At 52.4% G+C, this 9,614-nt stretch overlaps 1 protein-coding gene across 1 annotated transcript in view; it reads right to left on the reverse strand.

Moving 5' to 3' along the window:
* Positions 1 to 7,974, reverse strand: part of HLCS (holocarboxylase synthetase) — a 158,105-nt gene extending 150,131 nt beyond the window's left edge. Inside the window, exon 1 of the mRNA XM_014467255.2 lies at positions 7,939 to 7,974. The gene's annotated coding sequence lies outside the window, so the exon portion shown is untranslated. The remainder of the gene's footprint in view (positions 1 to 7,938) is intronic.
* Positions 7,975 to 9,614: the final 1,640 nt, after the last annotated feature.

Below are 9,614 nucleotides of genomic sequence, written 5' to 3' on the forward strand. Positions count from 1 at the left end.
GGGGCCGCGCGGCCGCCACGCAGAAGGTGAAGGAGCAGCGCTGAGGCGCGCAGCCGCTGCACCGTGATGCGCACGAGCGCGGCCGGCCGGCGCCCCCAGCGCGCCCACAGGTACAAGTAGCACAGCGTGATGAGCATGGCCGGCCGGCCGCGGAGGGGCGCGGGCCCGGGACGCTCGAACTCGCCGGCCCGCCCCGCCCCTCCGCCTGTCCCAGTCGCCGGCCCTCCCGCCCTCCCGACGGCCGGAAGAGGCGGAGCCGCGGGGAAGCGGGTAGGCTGGGGGCGTGCTGGAGAGAGAAGGGTGCGGGCTGGGGAGATGGGCAGGTACGTGGTGATGGAGGGAAAGGGGGGAGGAGAGGGGGATGATGAGTAAGTTGAGCACCAGCGGGTAGGCCCCGGGGCTCCTGGCCTGCGTCGGCCCGGGTCCGGCCTCCCTAGGGGGTGGGAGGCTGACGGAGGACAGGGCTGTGCATGTGTATGGCATTAACCAGCTCCATACGGGAGTCACAGCGTGCTGACAGCCTCCACCCCGTCCAGCTGGGAAAGTCAGGTGAGGCTTTCTTGCAAAAAGGATTTTAGCATAACTTATGCAAATTCATACAATGCAATAATACTTTTTTGTTTTCTGGACCCTATTTTAAAGTAAGGGCGGGAAACAAGTTAAAGACAGATCGGGAGTAAAAAGGCTGCCTGGTGTTCTTTGACTGAGCACTTTGTGAGCATCCTAAAGCCAGTTTTGGGAAACATCAGTTATGACTCACTGTTCTTGTCCCCTACGTCTGAGGGCCTCAGAGAAGCATAGTTATTCCTGACGGGAATGAGATGTCTCCCGTGGAGGCTCGCTTTTCTCAAAGGCAGCGTGTAAGGGAGTGTTGAGGACAGGACGCTGAACATCCCTCACTCACGGGGACACCAGAGATGGAGCAACTCAACCGCAAGTGAAGAGCAGCTGCCTCAGCCACGCGAAGGCACAGCCGAGACGTTCCCTGCCTTGCTTCCCATTCTCACCTTGGCTATGAGTGGGTGGCAACATACAGTAAAAGCCAGCCAGTGTGCCAGTCCCAAGTCTTCCTTCATCAGAGGACAGATTTTTCAAGTACCCTGACCCTTTCTTTACCCATCTGCTTTAGAATAGCGGTATAGAATACCCACTTTCAGAACCTCGAACCTCTGGTCAAATGACACAGGAAATTCTCCCATTCTATATAGCAAGAATAGTTTTAAAAAGAGAAAGACTCCAAGAAGAAATTACTGGGCTCAAAAACAAGGGAAGCATCACAGTGGACCAGACATAGAAGACAGCGGTACGCAGGGCTGAAGCCAGATCCTGCGGTGACAGGTGGGAAGTGGGTCCCTGCACAGTAACAAGACCTAAACCTATGTCCCTGGAGAAAGAAGTGAGTGAGCCCCTATGAGGAGGGACTCAGCCCCTCCATGATGACACAGGGCTACCAGTCAGAAATTAGAAAATGAAAAAGCTTAATAAAGTGCTAAGCCCTAATGTTTTCCTAGACAAACACTTCAGATAGCCTCATTGAAGTTTGCTGAATTTCAGCTCAAAGGACCAGTCTCCCCACCCCCGCTAGGTATGGAGAGGCCATCTCTTCTCCCTGACGGTCACAGCATCTCTAGTTTTTCCAAGTTCCTTAAGAGCTTTGCAACCTCACCTTCCCACAGACACCATGACTCCAGCCAGCCAGCATGGGAACTTTCCAGGTTGGCCCTTAGATGCCTCACAATGTCTTAGTGTGAGAAGACATCATGGGAAAATGTGGAGGTCAAAACTGTACATTTAAAATGATGGAGCTTCGCCGAAGCCGGTTTGGCTCAGTGGATAGAGCGTCGGCCTGCGGACTGAGGGGTCCCAGGTTCGATTCCGGTCAAGGGCATGTACCTGGGTTGCGGGCACATCCCCAGTGGGAGATGTGCAGGAGGCAGCTGATCGATGTTTCTCTCTCATCGATGTTTCTAACTCTCTATCTCTCTCCCTTCCTCTCTGTGAAAAATCAATAAAATATATTTAAAAAAAAAAATGATGGAGCTTAGCTTCATTGCCCCCTGATAGCAATGGAAAAGGGGAAGGAGGCAAAAAATAAGACATCAGGGGAGCTCTAGCTGGTTTGGCTCAATGGATAGTGTCGAGCTGCGGATTGAAGGGTCCCGAGTTCGATCCCAGTCAGGGCACATGCCCAGGTTGAGGGCTCCATCCCCAGTGTGGGGTGTGCAGGAGGCAGCCAGTCATTGATGTTTCTCTCTCATCACTGATGTTTCTCTCTATCTTCCTCTCTGAAATCAATAAAAAATATATATATATTTTTAAAAGGCATCAGGGGAGCTGACTGTGTGTGTACTTGATTCGCACCCTGTAGACTCTTGCTACTCAGAGTGGTCCTTGGCCTGAGCAGCATTGGTATCACCTAGAAGCTCACTAGAAATGCAGAATCCCAGGCCCCATCCTGGACCCACTAAGTCAATATCTGCACTTTTTTTTTTTAATCCTCACCAGAGGATATGCTTTTATTGATTTATTGGTTCATTTATTTTAGAGAGGGAGAGAAATATCGATATGAGAGAGAAACATGGATCGGTTGACTCCTGCACCCACCCTGACCAGGGATCAAAAATGCAACCTTTTTGGTGTGTGGGTCAACGCTCCAACCAACCAAGCCACCTGGCCAGGGCAATATCTGCACTTTTTAACAAAATCCCCAGGTGATTCACAACCACATTCAAGTTTGAAAAGCACTGCTGAAGCCTACCTCTGTCACTCCCTGCATCTGGGTTACTCTAGACCAGCAGTCGCCAACCTTTCGGGCCTCATGGACCACCAGTGGTCCACGGACCACCGGTTGGTGACCACTGGTCTAGACTCTTAACAAGAGTCTTCCAAATTATGGAGAAGAAGACCACAGACTAGGAATTTCAAAATGAGACTTTGTCACTACAGGGAAGACAGTGCACTCACCAGCCAGCAACTGAAGACCACCTCAGTTACCCACCAGAAGGACAGGCTCTCTCTAAGAAAAGCCTTCCCAGACCCCCGCCTCTACTCTCCCGCCCTTAGGCATATCCCGGAAGTGATGGTCTGGGGACAAGGCAGAGCGTGAACCAAGAGAAGATCACTCCCCTCAGAAGCTGTCCTGTCCCCCATTAAATAGATGACAGCTCGTCCCCAGAGGAAGTCGATCACACTGACATTAGCTCTGTCTGAACGTGGGAAGCAGTCAGCATGCTGATCAGGCCAGTGGCCAGAGCTGAGAAAGATTAGTTTGTTTTTGAAATTTAAAAAATCCCAGTTTAGTAGGAATGAGTAGAAGCTGAAGTTTAAATAACTGTAACTGTAAACAGTTCATTTTTTTAGCAGTTAAAGTATGTAGTCTCTGTTTTATAAATAAAAGAATCTGTTCCCTCCACAACAGTGTTGGACTGCTAGACAAGTTTGTGAATTTAAAATGATATTCAGAGAGCCCGGCCGTCATAGCTCAGTGGTTGAGCGCTGACCTATGAACCAGGAGGTCATGGATCGATTTCCGGGTCAGGGCACAAGCCCGGGTTGTAGGCTCGATCCCCAGTGTGGGGCTTGCAAGAGGCAGCCAATCAATGAGTCTCTCATCATTGATGTTTCTATCTCTCCCATATCCTTCCTCTCTGAAATCAATAAAAATATTTTTTTAATAAAATAAAATGATATTCAGAGATCCCAGGGACTCAAGAATGACCATCTATTTAAAGTGCCCTCTGAGAAAAGGTCATTGAAATACTTATTTGAAATCATGAGGTTTTGTTGGCAAAAACTATAACATGTGGCCCTAGATGGTTTGGCTCAGTAGAAAGAGCGTTGGCCTGCAGACTGAAGGGTCCCAGGTTCGATTCCGGTCAAGGGCATATGCCCGGGTTGTGGGCTCAATCCCCAGTAGGAGGCATGTAGGAGGCAGCTGATCAGTGATTCTCTCTCATCATTAGTGTATCTATCTCTCTCCCCTATTCCTTCCTCTCTGAAATCAATAAAAATATATGTTTTTTTAAAACTACAAAATGTGAAGAGTTTTTCTTTGAATATTTGACAGTCTATGGTACAGGTGTTTATTAGTCAGAAGAAACCAACCCTGCCAACACTTTGATCTTGGACTTCCAGCCTCCAGACTGTGGGGAAATAAGCCGCCTTGTTAGCCCGAGAAGACTAATCCATCCAGTTCTCGGGACGCCTGTCTCTCACCCTCTGAACCGCTGGGCGTGAGTGAGTCTGGCCAGCTGCTGCCCCCACCTGTTCTCTTCCTCGGTGGTTCCATTTGCCTGCCTGCCAGGTTTCAGCGGCCACCCCTCAGGGCGTGATCTCAGGCCCTCACTGCCAGCTCTGGCCTCTCCCAGCCTCCAATGCCATACTCATTCCTCTGCATATCTCTTTTTGGATATTCTGTTGGTATCTCAGAAGCAGCATGAGTAAAATGAAATGCATTTTTCTCCCACAAACTACCTCTTTACCGTGATTTCATTATCTCTGTTCATGACATCACATCCTGCTTTCCACGTGGACCTAGGGCTCGGTCTTCTTGGAGTACCAACTGCTCTCCACCCCAAATCCTGTTTCTTTCCGATGATGGTACCTCCACCTTCCACCTCGAGCTCTGAAATTCCGGGATCCCAATACAATGACAATGTAATTCACTTTACCAGGATTTGATTTGCAGTAATGTATTCACCTTCATATCCCTGGCATTTAGCACTGTGCCAGCACATAGTAGGTGCTTAATAAAAAGTTTTGGAAACTGGCTCCTACACCCACTTGTAAAGTGAGGTAACACTGTTATCTGTTTCACTCAGTTGGCCACTAGAAAGAGGTGCTCACAGAATTTTCTTCATTGGGAGCAAATTTATCTTCATCCAGCAGAGGGGAGTGGTCCCTTACATCCCAGGCAAAATCTGTTCCTGGTTGGGGGAGGGGAATCACCATCTGTGAGCAGTTTTCTGCCCATCAGACAGAACCTGCACTTGGGGCCATTATGGATCAGACAGCTACACACACACACAGATACACACACCGCACTCAGCACTCGGCAGCCTCAAAGGTCTAAATCACCCAAACAGGTGAGCTCTGCTTGCTCCGCGGACACTGTTGTCTTCCTAATGACCCTGTCCCATTTCCAGAAGTAAGGTCTTAAAGGGCCAGTTATGGAGGTCAAATAAATGAATGTGGAAATTGACTACGACCTTTACAACCGAAATGAGGTAAAAACATTAGGAGCTGCACACACCCCAACTCCCACCACCCCTGCAGCAGCCCCGGGTGGAGCCTGCGTGAGCTGCAGTTTGCATAGTGAAGCAATAGAGGCCACAGTCTGGAGTCAGGAATTCTGGGTTCAAATATTGCCTGACCCCCGACTCCACACACACGCACACGCACGCACATACGAATGCATTCAGTGGCCGGGGCAGGTGCCTGTTTCCACAGTTTGAGAGTTAGAGCATCCCAGGTGCCAGTGGAGGGTGAGCATACCGTGCCCAGTGTACCCTTTTAAGGAGGGAGACGTTCTGAGAAAGGTGTTGAGGTGATCCCATGGTTGTACAAACAACACGGTGTGCCCTTACACACACTATAGGGAACAGCCCGTAAGCATGTCACTGTATAAAACAACACGAGATTAAATCAAGCACAAGAAAAAATGAGGCAATCACGAGATGGGTGGGTCTGCTGCCCAAGTAATGGCATACTGTTTACACAGCAAAAAGAAATTTTAGTAAGTAGAAAAAAAACATTAAAATAATGATAAAAGGCATAGTATAGTAAATATATGAACTAGTAACAGTCATTGCCCAGTATTACATACTGTACGTAACTGCACGTGCGGTACCTTTAGACGACTGGCAGCGAAGTAGGTGTGTGCACACTGGCATCACCGCAGGCACCTGAGTACAGTGGGTCCTTGACTTACGAGTTTAATTTGTTCTGAGACCAAGCTCGTTAAGGAGCTCGTTAACTCAAATTACTCTGTCAACTCAATGCAAAAAATCGGCCGAGAGACTGCTGGTATCTCAAAAAACTCGTTAGTCGGGACACTCGTAAGTCAAGACCCCACCATATCTTATAGCAGCTGCAAGGTTATGACAGCTAACGTCACTGAGCTACAGGCATCTTTCAGCTCCACTGTGATTTTAGGGGACCATCATCACATGCTCTGCTGTGGACCGAAACCTCATTGTGCGTGACCACTAACTGTTCTGATGGAGGAACAGCCACCCGCACAAAGTCAACAGGAAGAGGAGGGCAAGGCAATTCCACCCTCAGGGCACTCGCTGGGGTGGGTAGTATTACCTCCTGTAACAGCGCAGGGCACTCAGGCTCTGCGGCCCACACAAAGCCGGGCTCCTTTCCCGGACCACAGTGCCTTTCCCAGGCACAGCAAAGCTGTCTGCCTAAGAACTGTCCTCAAGGGGCCAGTCACGGTGCCGGAAGTCTCTACCAGGCGAAATACCCCTTCCGGCTACGCCATCTCCCAACGGAATGAAGTCAGTGTCAAGCCCTGGGCTGCTGCTTTGAATGGAGTCCATCACACTAATTAGAAAATTCAGAGTAGGACCCTGTGTGTAGGACAGAGGACAAAAACATTCAGCTGTGACCCAGCCGGCGTGGCTCAGGGGTTGGGTGTGGACCTATGAACCAGGAGGTCATGGTTTGATTCCCGGTCAGGGCACATGCCCAGGTTGTGGGCTCGATCCTGAGTGCAGGAGGCAACTGATCAATGATGCTCTCACCATTGATGTTTCTATCCCTCTCTCCCTTCCTCCCTAAAATCAATAAAAACATTTTTTAAAAACTATTCAACTGAGTATAAACTGCAGCCCTGTGAATTGCTGGGTGGAACCCTGGCCTGAGCATATCTGGGGTCAGGAAAGACCACAGGGACAAGCAGAGGGCTCTCCAGGGACAGCTGGAAATCAAAGGGCCGGAAAGGGTCCAGTGCTAACGGGCCCTTAGGCCGTGTCCTGGCGGGAAGCACAGGGAGAGAGCCATGGGGAAGCAGACTCCACCCCGCGGAGACCCTCCCCGTGGCCCAAAATTCCGTGCAAAGGGGCAGACGAGTCACATGACAACTGCACTTTCTCTTCCCCGCCACCAACCTGAACATTTTCCCTTCGGAACTGACGCTTCCGTGCTTAGTTAAAGCCAATTACTGCTTAAGCAAAACAAGCAGTCCTGCCTCTGATCACCCTCTGCTATCGGGCATGTCCCGGCCTGGGAAGCAGTCTGGTGGGAAGAGGGGGTGGGAGGACAAGTTCCCCGCCCACAGCTTCGCTCCTCGCGGTCCCTGAACGGGCTTCCCCCAGGCTCCGTGGGGAGAATCCAGGGCGCGGTCCGGTGAGGCGGCAGCGCCCCCTGTTGGTGGCCCTTGCTTTGCAGGTCAAACCGAGATTTTTTAAAAATGATTATGCAAACCCCACTTCTTAGCCCCGAAAGCATTGCGGGCGGTTTGTAACCACAGTAAATCTGGTGGAATAGGAAGAGAAGTGAAGAAGCAACTCAGCAGCCACAGGGCTGAGTGTGCTCCGTGTTTACAACAAGGCGCCTTCAGTAGAGAAGGAGCCCGCTCCCGGGGACGCCGAGCGCGCACCGACGCTGCCGCCGGATTGGAGCTGCTGCACCAGCCGCTTTCTGCAGGCGGTCAGCCCCGGGAGGTGCGCCCAGCCCCCACTCGCACCCCTGAGTGAGGAGAGCAGCCAGGAGCACACGGGGGTTAGACCGTTCCTTCCCACAAACATCTCCGGGGGGGGGGGGGGGCGTTAAACAGCGGCATCAAAGGCGGAATCTGGCCTCGTCTTAGGAAACCCACCGGGCAGCAAGCGCCTGCGCCCCGGGGGAGCCGCGGCCCTGGCACCGAGCCCCTCTCACCTCCTTTTTCCTGGGGAGACGGCCCCCCGGGGTTCGATGGGGCGCCGCACGTACCTGTGGACCGAGCCCGGGATCCCACCGGGTGCGGATCCCGGCCTCCCGGCCTCGCAGTCCCGCGGGCTGCGCCTTGCACCGAGGTGGGGCGGCCGCCCCCCCGAGAAAGCGCCCCGAAGGGGGGGGGGGGGACTTCGTCGCCCAAGGAACGGAGCAGGTGGCAGCAGGGGCGTGGGAAACAGGGCGTGGGAACGGCCAGCTCTGGATCTCCTCCGTGGGGCCCCCTGCCGGACCGCCACCCCAAATCCTGACAGCGCTGCAGCCCGGCCTGTCCCCGCTGGACGCGCTGGCGGGGCGCCCGGCGGCGGAGTCGCCCTCCCGCTGCGCTGGCCTCCGCCATTGGCTGCCCGGGCTCCGGGCCTGCCTCCCGCCCCCGCCGCCCGGAGGTCTGGCCTCAAGCGTCCACAGGCCGCCTCCTTGGGAGGCCCCGCCACACCCTGGGCCAGGTGCGACCCCTTCCCAAAGTCCTCTGCGGGGGCACCCTCCTGGCACTGTAGGTACCACGTGCCTGCCTCCCCTTCTCTCTCTCTCTCTCTCTCTCTCTCTCTCTCTCTCTCTCTCTCACACACACACACACACACACACACACACACACACACACACACACAGTCTGGATCCCTGGCTCATAGTGGAAGCGGCTGAGGTGTGAGTCGCGCTGCTCCTGCGGGATGTTTGGGGAGGCAGGTGCCCGGCGTGGGTTTACTCAGCGGGTTGCTGCTCCCCATGTTCCTCCTCCTTTCATTGCCTGAGACCTTCCTGCGCCCTCAGGGGTCAACCCTGTCCCTGCGCTCTGGAGCCTCCGAGTTCAGGCAAGGGTTTGAGGTTCCCCCTCTGCGGGCGGAACAGGAAATTCATTCAGGATTCCGTGCTGGGACTCAGGCTGCCCCAGGGTGTCAATAGAAGGTTCCCCCAAAGAGGAGGGCACACTGAATGAGGAGACTGGGCATTGGGAGGAAGAGGCCATGTCTGACCCGGGGAAGAGCTCGTGGGTGGTCTACGGCAGTGGTTCTCAACCTTCCTGATGCCGCCACCCTTTAATACAGTTTCTCATGTTGTAGTGACCCCCAACCATAAAATTATTTTCGTTACTACTTCATAACTGTAATTTTGCTACTGTTATGAATCATAATGTAAATATCTGATATGCAGGATGTATTTTCATTGTTACAAATTGAACATAATTAAAGCATAGTGATTAATCACAAAAACAATATGTAATTATATATGTGTTTTCTGATGGTCTTAGGCGACCCCTGTGAAAGGGTCGTTCGACCCCCCGGTTGAGAACCGCCTGTCTACAGAGTCACCAGGTCAGAGGAAACCTCACGCTGAGGGCTCCCATCACTGCTGAGGCTTCTGTGCACAGGGGAGAAGAAATTCAGGGTGGCCATAAGCAAGTCTTCAGGAACAGGGTCTTTGATGGCTGTAAAATGTTCCACATTTGTGGAAGTCTTCTGTTGCTGGGCTGTTTTCCCCCAGGTTTGCTTCTATAATGCGGAAGTGGACAGTCCTACACAGAACGTTGTAGCCACCGTTCTGGTCATTGTTTAAGATGCAGTCCTACACTCCTATAAGTGGGTCAAAGGCTGTGAATGAACCTTTCTAAGACTCTTGAAACATAAGCCCAAACTTCGGACCTCAAATGTCGTATCATTTTGTCTTCTGATAGAAGACAA

Source organism: Myotis lucifugus, unplaced genomic scaffold, assembly GCF_000147115.1.
Source record: "Myotis lucifugus unplaced genomic scaffold, Myoluc2.0 scaffold_384, whole genome shotgun sequence".
Lineage (NCBI taxonomy): Eukaryota > Metazoa > Chordata > Mammalia > Chiroptera > Vespertilionidae > Myotis > Myotis lucifugus.